Genomic DNA, 20,964 nt, shown 5'->3' on the forward strand with positions numbered 1-20,964 from the left:
TTCCTTTTGACTTAAAGTTAATTTGGTTTTGCCCATGGTCTACTGCCAATAGAAAAAAGGAAACATTAATCAGTAGGATGTTTACACTTGAGTCCTTTTCAAACTCTGACCTCTTTCACTTCAGCCAGAAACATAAAATAACTAAAACAACGAAACACAGGGGGGAAAAACAGCCATTATTTCATAAGTCATTATATTAATCATTATTTTTTGGAACCAATTCAACTTAAATATTATTGTAATTTAATACTGAATAATAGTAAGATTTTGAATTTTTGGGTTAACATTTCTTTCAACATTGAAAAATGAAACACAAAGAAATTTTTTTAAAGTTTATTAGGCATGAGATTCTCACAGATTAAGTCTGAAAACATCAACTTCACAACGCAGATGGTCAAACCTAATACGGCATTAGCATAAATGTGCCAAGTTCAACTGAATCAATGCTAAATTCAATAGTCCTTTCATAGTGCCCTTAATTCTGACCACGGGCATGGTTTTGGAATTGAGTGTGTAGACAGAAGGGTCTCTAGGGAATTTATTGGGTCATCTTGGCCTCGGTAGCTTGTGCCGTCCATTCTGGTGCTGCCTGACTGATCTTCTCCAGCAGGTTGTTCACCTGGAAGCACAGTGATTGAATCTGCTTGTCCCAGGTGGGTAATGGCTCTCTTGCTGATGGAAATAAGACATCATATTTTGTAAGCCTCTTACAATGGTTAGAATTGCTGACTATATAGTCATTCAAAAACCAAACTTACTTTCAAAATGGACAATGCTGTCTATCTGGTCAATGAACCCATTCATGCGACCCTCTGTAATCATTTGTGAGGCAATCTTTCTGCCTGTAAAGAGACAAGGATATTTGTAGGTAGATGAGAACCAAATAATTATTCTGTAGCTTTCCAAGTATATTTTCAAATTTTGGTTCATTATCATTCGTGTCTGTAACAAAAACGGTGCGAGACGACTTCAAATAAGCCAAAGTAATAGTGATACTTGGCTTAGCAAACACCACCAATAAATTTTTGGCCATGCAAAACAATTGCAAAAGGATAAATCAAGATCACAAATTCAAAGACAACACAGTGTACCTTTGCAGGGGGAATCTCCAAAAGTGCTCCTAACTCTTCAAAAGTGATGTTATTGTAAAGTTTGCTAGCAGAGAGCAGGACGTGCTCAATAACTGCTCGGTCAAGGATGCTTGAACCTGAAAACAGAAGAATTGGTCATTGACTTTCCCAGCAAAGACCAATCACACTATTATATAAGGACTGGGGGCAGTTGCAACACTAAATTTCTACAGTTAAAGTCAGAAGTTTACATACACTTAGGTTGAAGTCATTAATACACATTTTTTAACCACTCAACAGATTTAATATTAGCAAACTATAGTTTTGGCAAGTCGTTTAGGACATCTACTTAAAATTACTAAGTAATTTTTCCAACAATTGTTTACAGACAGATTGCTTCACTTTTAATTGACTATATCAAAATTCCAGTGGGTCACAAGTTTACATATACCAAGTTAACTAATTTAACCAGCTTGAAAACATCCAGAAAATTATGTCAAGCCTTTAGACAATTAGCTTCTGTGTACCTGTGGATGTATTTTAAGGCCTACCTTCAAACTCAGTGCCTTTTTGCTTGACAGAATGGGAAAATAAAATAAAATCAGACCTCAGAAAAAAAAATTGTTGACCTCCACAAGTCTGGTTCACCCTTGGGAGCAATTTCCAAATGCCTAAAGGTACCACGGTCATCTGTACAAACAATAGTATAAACACCATGGGACCACGCATCCATTATACCACTCAGGAAGGGGATGCATTCTGTCTCCTAGAGATGAACGTAGTTTGGTGTGAAAAGTGCACATCAATCCCAGAACAACAGCAAAGGACCTTGTGAAGACAGGTATCTATATCCACATTAAAACAAGTCCTATATCAACATAACCTGAAAGGCTGCTCAGCAAGGAAAAAAAGCGAAGCACGGGGTGGCTGCATTATGTTGTGGGGTGCTTTGCTGCAGGAGGGACTGGCGCACTTCACAAAATAGATGGCATCATGAGGTTGGAAAATGATGTGCCTATATTGAAGCAACATCTCAAGACATCAGCCATGAAGTTACAGCTCGGTGGCAAATGGACAATGACCCCAAGCATACTTCCAAATTTATGGCAAAATGGCTTAAGAATAACAAAGTCAAGGTATTGGAGTGGCCATCACAAACCCTTGACATCAATCTGATGGAAAATTTGTGGGCAGAACTGAAAAAGTGTGTGCGAGCAAGGAGGCCAACAATCCTGACTCAGTTACACCAGTTCTATCTGGAGGAATCATCAACTTATTGTGAGAAGCATGTGGAAGGCTATCCAAAATGTTTGACCCAAGTTAAACAATTTAAAGGCAATGCTACCAAATACTAACAAAGTGTATGTAAACTTCTGACCCACTGGGAATGTGACGAAAGAAATAAAAGCTAAAATAAATAATTCTCTCTACTATTATTCTGATATTTCACATACTTAAAATAAAGTAGTGATCCTAACTGACCTAAGTGAGGGAATGTTTCTATGATTAAATGTCAGGAATTGTGAAGTTTAAATGTACTTCAGGACGTTCAGTAGAGTTCTTTCTCTCTGAAAAAAAAGTGTGGTTTCAATTTGTGAAAAATGTTCAACAAAAAAAAATAATGTCGATTTAATGTGTTAATTTAGTGCGTTTAATTATTTTTAAAAAAATAATGCGTTCAAATATTTATACAATGAATCATGCCCCCTGACCATAAGTACATTCCGTAATAAGTAAATCAAGCTTTAAGTAGGCCTACTTGTTTTTGTGAGTTACAGACGGTGCAGCTCCAGCTATACAGGCAACAAACCGACAGCTGTTCAAAAACAGCTGGATGGAGCATTACAGAATGTAGGAGTCTCAAGACAAGTTTTTCAAAGTTAAAAAGTACAAACTATATTTAACTTAAAAAAAGAATCCTAAAAATGTGCTGTTTATGGCTAGAGATGGTGAAAACCAAACAATGAATGAAACGTGACAACCACAGTGAAACGTTCCAAAAGCTTTACTCGTCTACCACAATGATTAAAATGTCTTTGAATGATCTGAATTAAATATATACTATATTTATATTTAATTTGATTATTATATATTGAATTATCTTCAGCAAATATTGATTGATGCAATTCATTGAGATGAATTCAATTAATTAATTAGCATATCTTGTAATCAATTCAATAAAAAAATGTAATCGGTTGCCAGCCCAACAAAAAACTGATTTTGAGGTATATATTTATTTTTCTTAATTTACGAAGTGCAATATTTTTCATCTGCTCTCTACACTGAAAAATAAGATTTGTTGGCTCAACAACAATACCATAAAAAAATAAATAGCTTCTCAGAATCATATATAACATTTTTATCTTTACTACATGTTTATTCATGTGTACAACACAAAATATACATTTTACGGTGAAATTAAGAGTTTGATAAAGTAAAGGAATAATCATGAGTTCCATGAACTTCTTTAGCTTACAAATCCAGAAAATTAAGATTTTAAGTACTACTAACTCAAACAATAAAGTACAGAATTGAGGTTGTGGGGAATACCCATAAGCCCTTGCGCTTGAATAATTTAAGCATGTTTGTTTGGTCAAAAGGAAATTAAGTGGGCATTTAATTAGTTGTTAAAAATGTATAGAGATGTTAACTATTCTTAGTATTATTGATGTTGTTTTTCTGTAAATGGCTGTTTTGTTTAAAGTCAACATTAGGTTGATTAGTGTTCAGTTCTTAGGCAACTTGCATCCTGTTCAATCTATTAAATGTTTTCTTGCGCATGTTATTATGCATAGCTGAAATGCAGCTTTATGTGCGCTTATTTGGGGAATTAAGTTCAAGCCCTGACCTCCGTTATTATTTTCTTTAGAGCCAAGTCAATTAAGTAGAAACAGTGATATAAATGTTAATTTAAAAACAACTTGCTAAATCTTAATTGTGTGACATGCATATTTAAGTAAATAAAGTTCAATAAACTAATACATTTTTATATGTAGTTTTTCTTGTTGCAGTTGTATATACTTAAAAACCGTTATGCAATCGGGCCTGGGTAGCTCAACGTGTATTGACGCTGACTACCACACCTGGAGTCGCAAGTTCGAATCCAGGGTGTGCTGAGTAACTCCAGCCAGGTCTCCTAAGCAACCAAATTGACCCGGTTGCTAAGGAGGGTAGAGTCACATGGGGTAACTTCCTTGTGGTTGCTATAATGTGTGGTTCTCGCTCTTGGTGGGGCGCGTGGTGAGTTGTGTGTGGATGTGCTAGGTCTCCACAGTAGCGTGCTCAACGAGCCACGTGATAAGATGCGTGGATTGACGTCTCAGAGGTGGAGGCAACTGAGATTCTTCCTCCACCTCCAGATTGAGGCAGGTCACTACGCCACCACAAGGACTTGGTAATTGGGCATTCCAAATTGGGGAGAAAAGGGGAGAAAAAAAAAAGCATGATGCAAAAATGCTACGTATATATTTTAAGTAAATCCAACACATAATGTTTGTTCTTCAGTGTAAAAATATTTATATCTTAATATTTCTTTCATCTCCATTTTGTCTGTTAAAAGTTAACTTGAATGACATATTCTTACACTATTGCTTGTAGCTAGCATACAAGATCATTTAATCACAGTATCTAATTGAAGACACATCGGCTAATCAATATATTTCCATAAAAAGTATTAGAAACTTTCAAATAATTATAATGTCCCACATAGACTTTAAACATATATTATTCCTGACATTAACAGAATTAGTACGGTATAATGGTGAAAACTATTCAGCAATAATATTTACTATATTACTACATACAGAGTTTCAACAAGCATGAACTGGAAATATCAGGGAAAGTGCTCTTTTTGAGTGTGATCTCTTTTAATTTATTATTAAAAATCATTTCTATTAAGCAGAACAACTGGAAACGTCATGATAATTAATTGGTCAAAAATAGTGGGGAACCATGAATATTAAGTTGTGTTCTTATTTGAGATAGTGGATTAATATACAGTCATTTATTTTTCAATTGCCCCCAAGTGTTGCAATTGCCCCAACCACTGTTTGTAAAGCTTGTATTAACGGGGGCTACCATAATACGTCTTGTGTTAAATTCAATATTATGATCAAGTCTTTCTTATTATATGTCTACTGTTGGTACTGTTACGTAAGTGTTTCTTATACCAAATCAAAAGATGACAGATTCAAATGTAATAGTCTGTGAGTTATGAAGGAAAATGTAATGTTACAATTGCCCCGGTCTCCCATACTAAAGTAATAAGCATTCAAATTCTCAGTAAATGTGAATACCATCTGCTGTGGTTGCTTTCTGGTGTGGCATCAGCCTGGCAGCAAACTCCTGCAGCTGGTTTCCTCTGATGATGCGATCCAGGTACATCTTCTCCAGGATGCCATAAGCAGCCAGCTGCTGACAGCGGTCATCCTTGAACAGTGTCGCCAACATACGAGAGCGCTGCTGACCTGTTTATCAAGATGAAGTACTGATTAGATAATGTGATCATTTATAAAGCTGAATTAAGTCAACCTGAATCAGCATTCAAAACCCATTTTATATCCATAATGTGAATATTTTTTGAGGCAATACAGTATGTTACATTAATGTTAACCTGAATTAAATTACTTCAATAACAATTGGAAAGATTGTAGAACAATGACTTAATAGTTACTGAACCATTGGTTAACATTTTACAATAGCCTAGGTGATGTCAGTGAAACAGGAATATCATTTCAGAGGCGGAGCAAAATTCAATTCAATGAAAGCTTCCTTTTAATTAACATGCACTGTGTACAATAAAACCAGGAACATATACAGGGTCAATTTTGATTTCATGTTGACTTTGCACAGTCCAGCGGCCTCACATTAGTGGTGTAATATACTAACGGTACCTGCAGAGGCCAGTATAGTGCAATGAAGGGCATGCTTCAATGCCTCCAGCCGTTCGGTCTCATGGACGATGGATTTGTAAGAAAGCTCATTGTAGCGCTGCGCTGTCTCAATGAACTTCCTCCGAAAGTCTAGAACTCTGGTGTAACAGACCTGCGAGACATGAAGTAATACACTTACATTTTCACAATGATGTTCAAGCAGCCAAACATTCCCAAAGATTAGGGCTGAAACGATTCCTCGAGAAACTCTAGTAACTCGATTACTAAAGGCTTAGTTTAATCTGTACTGCTCAGTGGTCACTGTTTCGCACAATTATTATTACTGTTGCACAACATGCTTGTGCTGTGGATACGTGAGGTAGATGTGATTTAATGGCACAGATTGCAAAATGGAGAAAGGGAGAGAAAGTAGCGTGGAGCAAGGCAAAGAGACAGGCCAGAGAAAACGACAGAAAGTATCCAAAGTTTGGGATCATTTTAAGCTAAAAAACAAAAACTCTGTACAGTGTGTCTATTGTAAAACCGAACTTGCCTACCACAAGCCGTAGTTAATTATGGCTATATGCAACGGCTAGATAAGAACACAAATCAATATGTTGGCTAGTTATGATGTGCCTAAGTTAGCTAAGTTTTGCTCAAGAAAATAACCACAGAAAATAAAATTCTGCAGTCAATTTTTGAAAGCCTGAGCTTCATTCATGTTGTTATTATGAGTCTCACAAAAACACATGTACTCCCCTCACAGTGATGCATAAAATACCCCAGAAAGCAAAATATCAGGTGGTGTGAGTAGATATTGGAGCCTTAAATGCACAAATCTAATACAGCAGATATATTCAGTTTATTTGATTGCAGTGAGTAGGGTCAGTAGGTGTAGGGCAACCCTTGATATAGGCCTAGTAATATCAATAATAATTATCAGTAATAATAATAATAAATCACAGCGTCATATGGACAGCTGCACCAGGTTCAGTTGAGCAAGCAGCTGAGTTCACAGACAGCATTTTGAACATGACTGTCACAGACATACGCCCATGTCCATGGTGGAGGATGAAGGCTTTCAAAGGATTATTTTCACTTTCAATCCCAGGTACAAACTTTCTTCAAGAAAATGATGGAGAAAAAGTATGAAGAAATCAAAGGCAAGTCGAAGAACACCCTACAGGGGACAGCATTGTACTCATAACCGACATTTGGACGAGCTGTGCTACAGAGGCATAACTGGGGGTGATGTGTCACTTTCTTGGGGAGGATTGGGAAATGGAGTTCCACAGCCTGACAACGATGCCCCTTGAAGAGAGGCACATGGCTGCAAATACTGCAGAGTGGCTTGAGGATGTTATTGCCAAATTCGACATTCTACCAGAGAAATTCACAGCAGCTGTGAAGATTTTGGCAGAAAAGCATGGATGGGCATCAGTGCCATGTGCAGGTCACACCCTGAACTTGGCAGTGCAAAGTGCTATGAAGAACCACCAAACTATCTCCAAGAGTGTGGCTGCTGCGTGTGGCTGCTATGACTGCCTTGTCGAACATTTGAAAAAGAGCTGACATGCACTAAGCTAAAAGTTAAGCAGCAGCAAATGGGCACACCACAACACATGCTGGTTCAAGACATAAGTACTCACTGCAACAGCACTGGAACAAAGATGGCTAGTGTCTGCTGCACTCTTGGACCCAGCAGTGACTCATAGAGGAAAACACCACTACCTTGATCTTAAGCCTGATTGAGGAGCTGAGCCAGGCCCTTGAGTCATTTGAAGGAACTACTGTGTTTCTGAGTGGGCAACAATATGTAATATAAGAAGTCCATACAGAGTTTAGTTTTGCACCAGTTGAGACTGCACCAGTAAGGTCACCAGTAAGGTCATACCAGGCTCATGTGGCAGAACAGATCACAGCAATATGGCAAGGACTATCCTTGTTTCAACATGAATCTCCAAAGAGTCCTGATTGCTGCTGCTTTGGATCCAGGTTTAGAAAACTTAACTTCTTGCCTGCTGACAAAGCATTCAATGTCCAAAGCACAGTACAAGCCATGGCACTTGCTGCCAAAAAGGAAGCGTAGCAGCCCAACAAAAGTGAAAATGGAGTCTCAAGCACAGCACAAGACAACCCAGTAAAGCATGTCAAGGGTGCAACATAGTTCCTTGACAATATACTGAGATCATCATCAGACTTCAGCACCTGTGATGAAGAGGATGAGGAGCAGCAGTTAATCTTGTTAAGTCTTGATGTATTTTGGAGAACATCCCCTGTCCAAGAAGGAGAATCCACTGTCATGATGGAAAACAAATGCAGCGCACTATCCAACAATGGCAAAGCTGGCAAAGTCCTTGCAGTGTATTCCGGTAACATCCAAGCCATCAGTGCATCAAAGCGCAGAGCAAGCCTCAGTTCTGAGCATGTTCATATGCTCACTTGTATTCATAGCAACCACCATATGCTCTTTAAAGGCTTATGCATACATGCATGCACGCACAAACACAACATATCTACCTCATCCAGGAGATACGATCCTGCCAGAACTCTCTCTTCTTTTTTGCCTCCTACAAATATACAAAGCCTTCCAAGAAGACAGTAAAGGCTTTAGTTATGCCTGAGCTGTAGTTTGGTTGAAACTTGTAGTTCTGAAAGTTAAGTTGCAACAACTTAAAGCAATGTTTATGTATTATTAATATGTATTATTATATAAATGTATGCCTTCGTTTTAGGTTGTGTTTAGGTTAAAGGAATTTGAACTTACTTAATATTTGTATTTATTTGTATTTGCATTTCAGAATTTTTTTTCTTTAAAACCCAGAATGTAATATGGCACTTAAATGCACTAAATAGGTTTAGTTTTGACATTTAATATTATTATATGCAATACAAATTTGGATTTTTCTAAAAAGGAAACCAATTAGTTGTTCATTTTAAGAGAGCTGTCTTTTCTCTTTTGTATATTTACTATTGCTCTTTAAGAATGCAAAAGTATTTCTTATCCGATTACTTGATTAATCGAAGGAATAATCGGTAGAATACTCGATTCCTAAAATAATCGATAGCGGCAACCATACCAATGATAAAACATTTGCTTAATTCATGGCGCACCTTGTAGTGAATCTGCAACTGTTCACTGGTGGATTCATTCTGCAGTAAAGAGGCTCGATTGATGTAGCGCCTCTGCTTGAACGGGGTCATCGTCCTCCAAATACAGACAGGCGATTTTCAGGTAGGTGTCCAACTTGTAATCCACATTGTACTGTCTATTGATAAGAAAGTAAAATCAATGAGACACAAACAGAATTAGCAGTTGATGAAATGCTGATGCAGAGTTTCAATTTGCTCCCAAGTAAAGTCTGCTTACTTTTGACCCGTCTCCAGGGGGATACCCACAAGCACCTGGGCAGCATTATGCCAGTCCTCCTCTTTCTCATAGATTGTGGCTAGATGCTGTCTAATTGAAGCCACCTTAAAAATGGTAGGGACGGAAAATTGTTACAGTGACAGTCAATTATTATTTGTAAAACAACCTCTGCATGTATTCTTCATTTGATGTAACACCTACCTGTTCTTCAAATGAGATGACTCTAGGCTGAATCTTCTACAGGGTAAAATGGCAAATGGCTTTTGCTGTGCCATCTGGCAGGTTTGGAACATATGTGCAAAAGTCTGTCAACAGCTGTCTGGATATCACCAGGCTCACATTCTCATTAACCACTGTGCAAGTGTACAAAATCAGGAAGTTCATCAATGTTTTACACATACCACAACCATAAATTATTATGTTCTTATATTGTGTTAATTAATCCATTCATTTTCTCCATAGAGAAATATGTTTTTTAGCCATAGAATATAAACCTAAAACCTACAATGAGCTCAGGTTGTTATTTCTACATCTAGTAAATACATGCTAGATGTAGAAGCCACAATTCAATGTGTTTTCAACTTTATTTAAAAAATTAAAAAATAGCAGAATTCCTGGTGAAGAACTACAATACCCATAATCCTGACGAGAGATCCACCAATCAGTGGAGTCGCTATTAGCACGGAAACAGAAACTACAGCAAAAGTCCACCGCAGCGACTGCTCACTCCCAAGAAGCATCACAAATGATGTGAGAGGGTCACCCTACACTCTCAAACAATTTCTTTATTTGTATATATCTGAATATTTTGCAATAGCCTTCTGTTGTTTCTGGTTCGATTACATTGGATTGGATTCAAGTTCATTACCACATAAAGATGTTGAAGGAATAGTTCACCCAAAACTCATGCCATCCCAGATGTGTATGACTTTCTTACTTCTGCAAACACAAATGAAGATTTTTAGAAGAATATTTCAGCTCTGTTGGTCCACACAAAGCAAGTGAATGGTGACCAGAACTTTGAAAGGTTTAAAAGTATAAACAGTATAAGCAGTATAAAAGTAATTCATAAGACTTCGTAAGTGTTTAAATCCATATCTTCTGAAGCAATATGATAGGTGTGGGTGAGAAACAGATCAAAATGTAAGTACTTTGGATTTATCTGTAGTCTTATTGATTACTTTTATACTGCCTTTCAGACCTTCAAAGTTCTGGTCACCATTCACTTGCATTGTATGGACCAACAGAGCTGAAATATTCTTCTAAAAATCTTAATTTGTGTTCTGTAGAAGAAAGTCATACACATCTGGGACGATGTGAGTAAATGATGAGAGAATTTTCATTTTTGGGTGAACTATCCCTTTAAATACAAAGTCTTGTGCCTTGGTCTTTTCTTCCTATTATCATATTATTCTTTTTTTGAGTCAAATGAAATTTAATGTTGTGATTCACCTGTGCTTTTTTCATAGCTTAGTTCATGAGTTTGGTTTGTAACTTCTAATTAAATAATTAAAACATATACGGAAAATACTTATGGAATCAAGGCATCGAAAAAGTAGATTAGTGTACTTTAATATTAGTGTACTTACTGGCTTCAACAAATGCTTTCAGTGCCTCAAGTTGATCTGCATTGGTAAACTGAAGAGCCTTTTCTAATATTTGACGATATCTGTAAGAATATTGCCGTTTTCATGAGGAAATGAATGACAGATGTTTATTACACATCAATACACCACCATTTTCTTTGCACAAATTGTGAATCAGTAGATCAGTGCTTTTTGGATTGCTAATAGCATTACTGCATTACTAATGCCTTATAAACATTTACCCATTTGTAAAATAATAATGCATTAATGTGAGATTACTAATACTTTATATAAACATTAATTAAAATAATTAAAATGCCACAAAGTGACAGTAATATAATAGTCTAATAATTTTTAATAATCAATATATTATTGATTAAATGGATTGTTAAACAAAACTTCTGTCATTATTTACTCAACCTAATTTCATTCCAGACATGCATGACTTTCTGCGATGGACTGGCGACCTGTCCAGGGTGTCCCCCGCCTTTCGCCCAATGTTAGCTGGGATAGGCTCCAGCCCCCCGCGACCCTGTACACAGGATAAGCGGTTGACGATGGATGGATGGATGGACATGCATGACTTTCTTTTTTTTTCAAAAGGAAAAGTTTAACTGAATGTCCAGGCTGCTATGTTCCAGAAATGAAAGCGGACGGGGCTTTTGATCTTCAGAAATGCCAATAAAAGCACCAAAAAAGTATATTTCCCCTTCTGTCGCTCTCTTACGTTGTGTCAGAGAACGACACTAGGGGTCTCTCTTGAGCACCGATATTCACCTCTGTACTATGAAAAAAGGCCAATGAGAGTTGGCAGCCAGTATTTGTATGTCCGGCCCCCGGACATACGAGTATTTAAGCGGCGCAAATACGGGAGTTCATTCAGAAAATTTCTTCGAGCCGATGGTCGTGTTTGCAGTTTGCTGCGTGACTACACACGAGTTCCTGCTATCCTCTGCTGCATGCTGTTGGATTCTGCGGCGACAACAGCGGCTTTCTCCTGGTTGCACGGCTGTGCACTTCCTGCCCCTGAGCGCATCGACAGTTGCAGAAATAAGAAAGATCTCTCACGAGTCTTTCTTTCATAAAAGAGTTATTTCCTTCTAAAAGAGTAATTTCTCTAAAAGAGCAAAAACACAGCGGCGTGAACGTCCTTTTAAGGACGCGTCTTTTTAAAGATGCCCTTCCGCCCCTGTGTTGTTCCTGAATCGCGTAGAGTACTCTCCGCTTCCAACGGCCACAGGCGTTGTCTCGTGTGTCTGGGCAGTGATCACACCGAGGCTGCGTTTGTGGATGGTTCATGTTCTCACTGCGAGAACATGACCATGACAACGTTAGTGGTCGCGGCTTGCTTACAATCGTAAGCAAGCGCTTACTCAACAAGCCGCTCCACGTCGTCGCTCCTTCTTCCCACGGGATTGAGGACGATGCGGCTGGCGATGGAGGCGATTTGGGGATGGCAGCGGGTGCAGCTCGCCGGTACGCCCCTCGGACCACCAGCGCTCCAGCACGCTCGTTGACTCCGTCCTCGCTCGAGGTGGCGGCGACTCGCCTCACAGCCAGTCTGCCTACCCTCAGGCGATGGAAGCAGATGAGTTCGCCGCGACATCGGAGGGCGTGGGCTCTGACGCTGAGGGCTCCTCTGGGCTGCCGCCGGGCTTGCACGCCCAGCAGGAGGCCGACAGCGCAGATGTCCGATATGCTTTCCGGGCAGCCAATAGCGTGGGCCTGGATTGGAACCCTCCATCCTCCCGCAGCCATCACGGCTAGACGATTGGTTTTTGAGCGTGGGCGCGCTCACAGCCTCGCCCCCAGTACCTTTCTTCCGGAGGTGCATGATGAGCTGGCGTCTTCGTGGAGAGAACCCCTCTCCACTCGTCGTGCCACCTGCTCATCCGCCCTCGCCACCCTCGGCGGCGAGCGCCACGCGGTACACGGAGATCCCCAGGTGGATAGAGCTGTTGCGATCCATCTATGCCCGGAAGCACTACCACCTGGCGGGGCCGCCCTGTACTCCCTTCCCGGTCCTGTAGAGCAACATCCTCGCTCACCGCGAAGGCCTACAGCGCTACCGGACGCGCCGCTTCCGCCCTGCATGCCATGGCTCTCCTGCAGGTCCATCAAGCCAAGGCACTCCGCAGCATGCACGGGGTGGCCCTGATCCCGCACGCTGCAGGAACTGCGCTCAGCGACCGACCTGCGCCCTGAGAGCGACGAAGGTCACAGCGGGCACTTTCGGGCAGGCGATGGCCACTCTGGTGGTCCAGGAACGTCAGCAATGGCTGGACTTGGTTGAGATGCGTGAAGCCGACAAGACTCGCTTCCTCAACGCCCCTGTCTCCCAGTTCGGCCTCTTCGGCGACACCGTGGAGGACTTTGCCCAGCAGTTCTCCCTGGTGAAGAAGCAGGCGGAGGCCATTTCTCACATCATGCGGCGCCGCCAAGCCTGCCGCCACGGCCCAGGCCCCATCTGCTCGCCGAGGCGTCCTCCTGCGGCCAGAAGACCTTCTGCTCCGCCCCAACCTGGGCCCAGCTCTCAGCCCCAGCGTCGAGCAAACCGCAGGAAGCGTCGCCCCTGCCTCCACGGACCCGTCGAGGACCCGGAAGGCTCCCAAGCGTCCCTGAGACAGCGGACCCAGAGGGCGAGAAGTTAGCTCGGAGATGGTGAGACCGCTCCGTCCCCGGTGGAGGGCGGGAGGAGAATCTTGTGTTTTTTCATTTGCCGCACCCCTGGCCGGGGCTCGCGGTACCAAATTCTCAATAAAAGAGCTATTTCCTTTACCTCTGGGTCACATGGCCCGCAAATGCCGTTCTCCGCGGCACTTTTGTTTCAGGCCTCAACAGTCCGGCGCCCAGGATGCGGTGCTCCGCCCTCAGCCCCATGACTGTTCCCGGCCGGCCGGTTCAGAGCGAGTCCAGAGGGCGCCGACATCAGACCTCCTCCTCTGTCACGAACCCGCCCCTGCCAGGTGCGCGGAACAAGGTAAGTGCTTTGAGCTTATTCTCAGCACCAGAGCCTCGGGGCGCCACAGAGCCTCCCGGCGCTGCGTTACCTGTTCCGCACTGCTGCGAAGCCCGCCGAGTACGTCCAAAATACTTGTCCCCTTGGTGCCCCTAGCACAGAGCGCAGAGGCATGGCTTTCTCTGCCCAGCTCGTCACGCTGGCTGCACGGACCATTCGACTTCGGTTACGCAATTCAGTTTGCCAGGTCTCCGCCCCCTTCCTGGGCGTTCGTTCCTCCGCAGTGCACGGCGAACATGCCCTCTCCCTGCGAGGAAATCGCCTCCCTTCTAATCAAGGGCGCGATAGAGCCTGTCCCTCCAACCGAAACGAAGAAGGGTTTCTACAGCCCTTGCCGTTGTACCCAAGAAAGCGGTGGCATACAACCGATCTTGGACCTGCGAGTTTTCAATCGGACCCTGTCCAAACTCCCGTTCAAAATGCTCACCCAGAAACAAATCCTATCTGGCGTTCGGCATCTAGATTGGTTCGCAGCGGTAGACCTGAAGGGCGCGTACTTTCACGTCTCAATTCAGCCCTCGACACCGACCCTTTCTACGGTTCGCATTCGATGGCCAGGCGTATCAGTACAAGGTCCTCCTCTTCGGCCTGTCTCTGTCCCTCGCGTCTTCCACGAAGGTCGCAGAGGCGGCTCTTGCCCGCTATGAGGGCGGGCATCACGCATACTCAATTACCTCGACGATTGGCTCATTCTGGCCCCTCGCAGGAATCACTATGCACACACAGAGACCAGGTGCTCGAGCACCTCCGCCGCTGGGGCTTCAGGTCAACTGGGAGAAGAGCAAGCTCACCCCAGTCCAGAGCATCTCTTTTCTCGGTTTGGAGTTAGACTCAGTCTCAATGACAGCACGTCTCTCCAACGAGCGTGCTCAGTCAGTGCTGGAATGCCTCGCTTCCTTCAAGCCAGGCACCGTGGTCCCGTTGAAGCGTTTCCAACAGCTCCTGGGGCATATGGCATCCTCTGCGGCGGTCGCGCCACTAGGGTTGATGCATATGAGACCACTTCAGCATTGGCTCCAGACTTCGAGTCCGAGGCGAGCATGGCACCACGGCACGCACGGCGTGGAAATTACCACTGCCTGCCTCCAAACCTTCAAACCCTGGACAGACCTCTGCTTTCTTCGGGCAGGGGTACCCTTGCAGCAGGTGTCCCGTCGCGTTCTGGTTACAACCGACGCCTCCAAATTGGGTTGGGTGCCGTGTGCAACGGGCGCGCAGCCACAGGCCGGTGGAACCAAGGCCCGCTGCGCTGGCACATCAACTGCCTAGAGCTGCTGGCCGTTCGTCTTGCCCTAAAGAAATTTCTTCCGATGATTCGTGGCAAACATGTCCTGGTCAGGACAGACAGCACCACGGTGGTGGCTTACATAAACCGCCAAGGCGAGTACGCTCCCCACATGTCACAGCTCGCCCGTCGTCTCCTCCTTTGGAGTCAGCAGCGACTGGAGTCGCTGCGCGCCACTCACATCCCGGCAACCTCAATGTGATAGCGGACGCGCTGTCAAGACAAACCTTGCCTGGCGGAGAGTGGAGGCTCCACCCCAATCGGTCCAGCTGATTTGGGACAGGTTCGGCAAGGCCCAGGTAGACCTGTTTGCCTCCCAGGAAACCTCCCACTGTCCGCTCTGGTATGCCCTCACAGAGGCTCTCCTGGGGACAGATGCTCTGGCACACAGCTGGCCCGTGGGGCTCGCGCAAGTCACGCTTTTCCCCAGTGAGCCTTCTTGCACAGGTGCTATGCAAGGTCAGGGAGGACAAGGAGCAAGTCACTCTGGTGGCCCCCTACTGGCCCAACCGGGCGTGGTTTTCGGATCTCACGCTCCTTATGACAGCCCCTCCCTGGCGAATTCCCCTGAGGAAGGACCTTCTTTCTCAGGGGCCGGGGCACGCTCTGGCACCCGTGCCCAGACCTCTGGAAACTCCACATCTGGTCCCTGGGCCGGGACGCGGAGGGTCTAGCTGGCCTACCTTTAGCCGTCATAGACACTATTAACCAAGCCAGATCCCCTTCGACCAGGCATCTTTACGCCCTGAAGTGGCGTCTGTTCATGAACTGGTGTTCTTCCCGAGCGAAGACCGCAGAAGTCGCGCAGTTAGGTCAGTGCTCGTGTTTCTTCAGGAGAGGCTGGAGAGGAGGCTGTCCCCTCCACCCTCAAGGTGTATGTTGCTGCTATCGCGGCCCACCATGACACGGTAGGCGGCAAGTCTCTTGGCAAGCACGACTTAATCGTCAGGTTCCTAAAAGGTCCCGGAGGATGATTCCCTCCGGCCTAACCTATTTCCCTCCTGGGATCTCTCGGTCGTCCTGATGGGACTCCGGAGACCCCCTTCGAGCAGCTTGACTCAGTTGGACTCAGGGCCCTCTCTCTCAAGACTGCCCTGCTGATCGTGCTCGCCTCCATCAAGAGGGTCGGGGACCTGCATGCGTTCTCTGTTAGCGACGCCTGCCTGGAGTTCGGTCCGGCAGACACTTTCGTGATCCTAAGACCGCTGACCGGACTACGTGCCCAAGGTTCCTACCACACCCTTCAGGGATCAGGTGGTGAACCTGCAAGCGCTGCCCGGGAGGAGGCAGACCCAGCCCTCTCACTGCTGTGTCGGTACGTGCCTTACGTATTTACCTGGACCGCACACAGAGCACCAGGCGCTCTGAGCAGCTCTTTGTCTGCTTTGGGGGACAGCAGAAAGGAGCGCTGTCTCCAAGCAGAGACTACGCCCACTGGGTTGTCGATGCCATTTCCTGGCTTATCACACCCAGGCCGTGCCCCCCTTTGCGGGTCCGAGCCCACTCCACCAGGAGTGTTAGCGTCCTCATGGGCACTGGCTAGGGGCACTGCCCTAGCAGACATTTGTAGAGCTGCGGGCTGGGCAACACCTAACACTTTTGCGAGATTCTACAATCTCCGAGTTGAGTCAGTTTAGATCCCGTGTTCTCTCAGGTACCGAGCCCGTGAGAACTTCGGTGGCATGCCGACGATCTGACCGGGTGGATCGCTTGCACCCAGCCCTTCCCCTAACCAGGGAAACAGTCGCCTTCTTCCCAGGAGATCCCAGGCTTGGGACACTGGTTGGCTCCTCCCCTAGCCCTTGCAGGTCGCAGTTCTCTTGGAGGGACTCGCCGACCCAAACCACTGCAGGTACCGCTAGCTACCCTGTACTGGTATAGGGGCCCCACAGGTAAGGCCTCCTGCTCGGACTCCCCCTGTGTGTAAAACCACGGTTCTGTCCCCTCACGTGAGTTGACGCCGTGTTTCCCCTAAGCAGTCACAGCTACCTCAGGTGCCGTGCTGTATGCTCCCCCCTCTCTGAGGCTGGTGCTACCACCGCACTACTGTTCCGCATAAGGCCTAGGTATAGGCCATGCGATGTATGTGCCACTCAAATTTGCCTCCCCTCCGGGTAGGTGTGGCCTCCGCAGGGTCTTCCCCGCCCTACCAAGGGCTAAGACCCCCTTCCCTCAATGCGTGTAAGGGCCCGGCCGTAGTTGCTCTATGCGAGAAACATAGAGAGAAAGAGGCCCAGCCAGGCTGGCCCATTCCCATGTTGGCGGCGTCACCTTGTTCCCCCTCCGGGTAACGACAAGGAATCCTGATGGCTTAAATGGGGCATTGGGGAAGAGTGCGTCGCGACCTGATACAGTTGGTCGTTCTGCACGTAGGAATACCTGCTCGCTCCTGTATCAGCAGATCACGTACACGGCTCAGCGCATGGCGCTTTTAAGTGGACCCCTAGTGTCGTTCTCTGACACAACGTAAGAGAGCGACAGAAGGGGAACGTCTAGGTTAAGTATGTAACCTCAGTTCCCGATGGAGGAACGAGACGTTGTGTCCCCCTTGCCACGTCGCTGAGCCGAGCCCCTGTTGTGGCCGGACCATTTCCGGCTCCTCAGAAAAATCCTGAATGAACTCCCGTATTTGCGCCGCTTAAATACCCGTATGTCCAGGGGCGGGACATGCAAATACTGGCTGCCAACTCTCATTGGCCTTTTTTCATAGTACAGAGGTGAATATCGGCGCTCAAGAGAGACCCCTAGTGTCGTTCTCTGACACAACGTCTCGTTCCCTCCATCGGGGAACTGAGGTTACATACGTAACCTAGACGATTCCAAGTCTTCATACAATCGCTTTGCCTTTGTGTGAGTAACAAACTGAAAACTTTGTTATTCAGAGAAAATATCGCTTGACAGTCGAGGTTTCTATACATTATAAATAAACAGCAGTTTGGACATTCTGTTATAAATAACTCCTTTTGTGTTCCACTGAAAAGAGAAAGTCATGGTTTTAGAAGACATTATGTTGAGTTTGAATAATAACAACAATATCTGTAGTAACTTTTTGTATGTGTCATGCTAAACACACAAACTTTAACTTATTTGATTGATAGCAAGTTAAAGTCGTAACCTCTCAACTAAACTTTGCATGTTGACAGTTAGCGTAACACTTCATGTGTTCTGTGCACATCCTCAAGTTAGCTACAGTTAGCCTCTAATCATCTTCTGCTGCTGCATATCTGGCATTCAGGAAAAACAAAACAAGTATACTTCTGTGCAATAGACACAAATTAACAGACACTATTAGTAAATGTCTTGAATAAACATACTTCCCCGCCAGATCTTTATGTGATCCACTAGAGTTCATCAGCTGTGCGAGCTCCAGCCTCACACCTGTCGCCATTTTCCTCTGTAGCCAGTCAACGTTGACAAACTCTGGCCGCCAGAGGGCGCAATCACAGCCCGGTCATTTTTCACCACCTTTTTTCATTCCTTTTAAGAATCATTTAAAGATGCACTCATATTTTTTCCCTCATTAAAAAAAGTTTTACTCCTAAATAAATAAATTTTAATTTTGAAACATATGTATAAAATCATGACCACTCACATGAGAAGAGAGGACTCTAGTCCTAGTATGCGAGGGAATGCCTTTGTTGCAAGAAATACCAAAAAGCATCCCTCTTGTAAAACCACCATCCCCCCTTATCATCCCCTTTAGATCAATTGAGTCATGTATTACTTAGAACTAATTACGCAAGCAAAATATTTAATATGTCATTTTAATACATTTGATAAACAACAGACTCATTCTAAAAGGCTCCATAACGTATATCCCTCAAGTAAATTCCATCCATCCATCCATCCATCCATCGTCAACCGCTTATCCTGTGTACAGGGTCGCGGGGGGCTGGAGCCTATCCCAGCTAACATTGGGCGAAAGGCGGGGGACACCCTGGACAGGTCGCCAGTCCATCGCAGGGCCACACATAGACAGACATACACTCACACTCACCTCCACATCCACACCTAAGGCAATTTTTTGGAGACACCAATTAACCTAGCCTGCATGTCTTTTTGGATGGTGGGAGGAAGCCAGAGTACCCGGAGAGACCTCAAGTAAATTATTTTATAAAATTTTATTTTGACCACCACATAGGGTTGTCACCCATCCTGTATTTAAAGATAAAATGATGCGTCCCATATCAAATCCAAACGGGACACGAATTTTCCTCTATTTAAGTTGGTCATATGGCATCACGGTGAAATTGTTCCAGATCGCCCATTTAACATTGATATAAGCTAGAAAATTTGCCTACGGTTGGTAAGGGACCATCTAAAAAGTCCACAAATGGTGGTAAAACTGTGAATGGTGTTTAAAGATATTAATATCTCATAAACATGCTGTCTTTAACATATATTGTCTCAGAAATATCACTTCCACAAGCTCTTACAAAATGTGTAACCTGCTGAGGTATGGCGTCAACCCCACGAGAAATGTTACTCGTGTGCACGCGTTACAGTTTTCTTTTCTGATGGCGTCATTGCCATCATTCATTTACTCAAAGATACTGAGAGCATGGATGTGCATGAATTAATAGAGATATATTTTAAACTTGGCCTTCAATACAAAGACATTACTGTCTATGACATGTGTAATACTGTCAGAGACACGCTTTGATCTTCCAAAGGACCCTAATAAAGCAATAGACTTGTACTTGCATTTAACACTTGAACTACCGGAATTCTATAACTACTAGAATGGCCATAGCGGTCATTCTGACCGTTCATACTAGACTGTACCAAATGTCATTTTTTTCATGTCATATTTACATTCGAAACTTCTATTGAGGTTTTAGAATGAAGCTTCTAATGTTCATCACCCTAAAAAATTTAAAAATCCTCGAACAAAATCCTCAATTTGAATAAAATAGAATAATATGGATTAAATGGAGCACGGAGCGCCAAGCGAACGCAGATAGGCCTACATAATACAATATTTTCTGTAATATATAATAGTGCCAGACTATACAAATACATATATATTAGTTGCTAGACTGCCCCGGAAGGTGCATGCCTCACTTTGTGTCCAGCAAGTTTTTTCACCACAGTGAAAATGGTTTTGAAAGTCTAAACGCCAACAAACATTGATAGTTTTCCCTTTCAATAGTTTTCGTTCCCTCACAATAAGTTTTGCGTGACCTCTCAATAGTTTTCGTTCCCTCACAATAAGTTTTGCGTGACCTCTCAAAAGTTTACGTTCCCTCACAATAAGTTTTGCGTGACCTCTCAACAGTTTTCATTCCCTCACAATAAGTTTTGTGTGACCTCTCAAAAGTTTTCGTTCCCTCACAATAAGTTTTGCGATCCCTCTCACTAGTTTTCGTTCCCTCACAATAGGTTTTGCGTTCCCTCTCAATAGTTTTCGTTCCCTAACAATAAGTTTTGCGTGCCCACTCAATAGTTTTCGTTCCCTCACAATAAGTTTTGCGTGCCCTCTCAATAGTTTTCGTTCCCTCACAATAAGTTTTGCGTTCCCTCTCAATAGTTTTCGTTCCCTCACAATAAGTTTTCGTTCCCTCTCAATAGTTTTCTTTCCCTCACAATAAGTTTTCGTTCCCTCACAATAAGTTTTGCGTTACCTCTCAATAGTTTTCGTTCCCTCACAATAAGTTTTCGTTTCCTCTCAATAGTTTTCGTTCCCTCACAATAAGTTTTCGTTCCCTCACAATAAGTTTTGCGTTCCCTCTCAATAGTTTTCGTTCCCTCACAATACGTTTT

General features: G+C 43.9%; 1 pseudogene; it reads right to left on the minus strand.

Moving 5' to 3' along the window:
• Positions 1-438: 438 nt before the first annotated feature.
• On the minus strand, positions 439-18,589 carry LOC127636107 (COP9 signalosome complex subunit 4-like; annotated as a pseudogene).
• Between the last annotated feature and the right edge of the window lie 2,375 nt (positions 18,590-20,964).

This window comes from Xyrauchen texanus, chromosome 43 (assembly GCF_025860055.1).
Source record: "Xyrauchen texanus isolate HMW12.3.18 chromosome 43, RBS_HiC_50CHRs, whole genome shotgun sequence".
Taxonomy (NCBI): Eukaryota; Metazoa; Chordata; class Actinopteri; order Cypriniformes; family Catostomidae; genus Xyrauchen; species Xyrauchen texanus.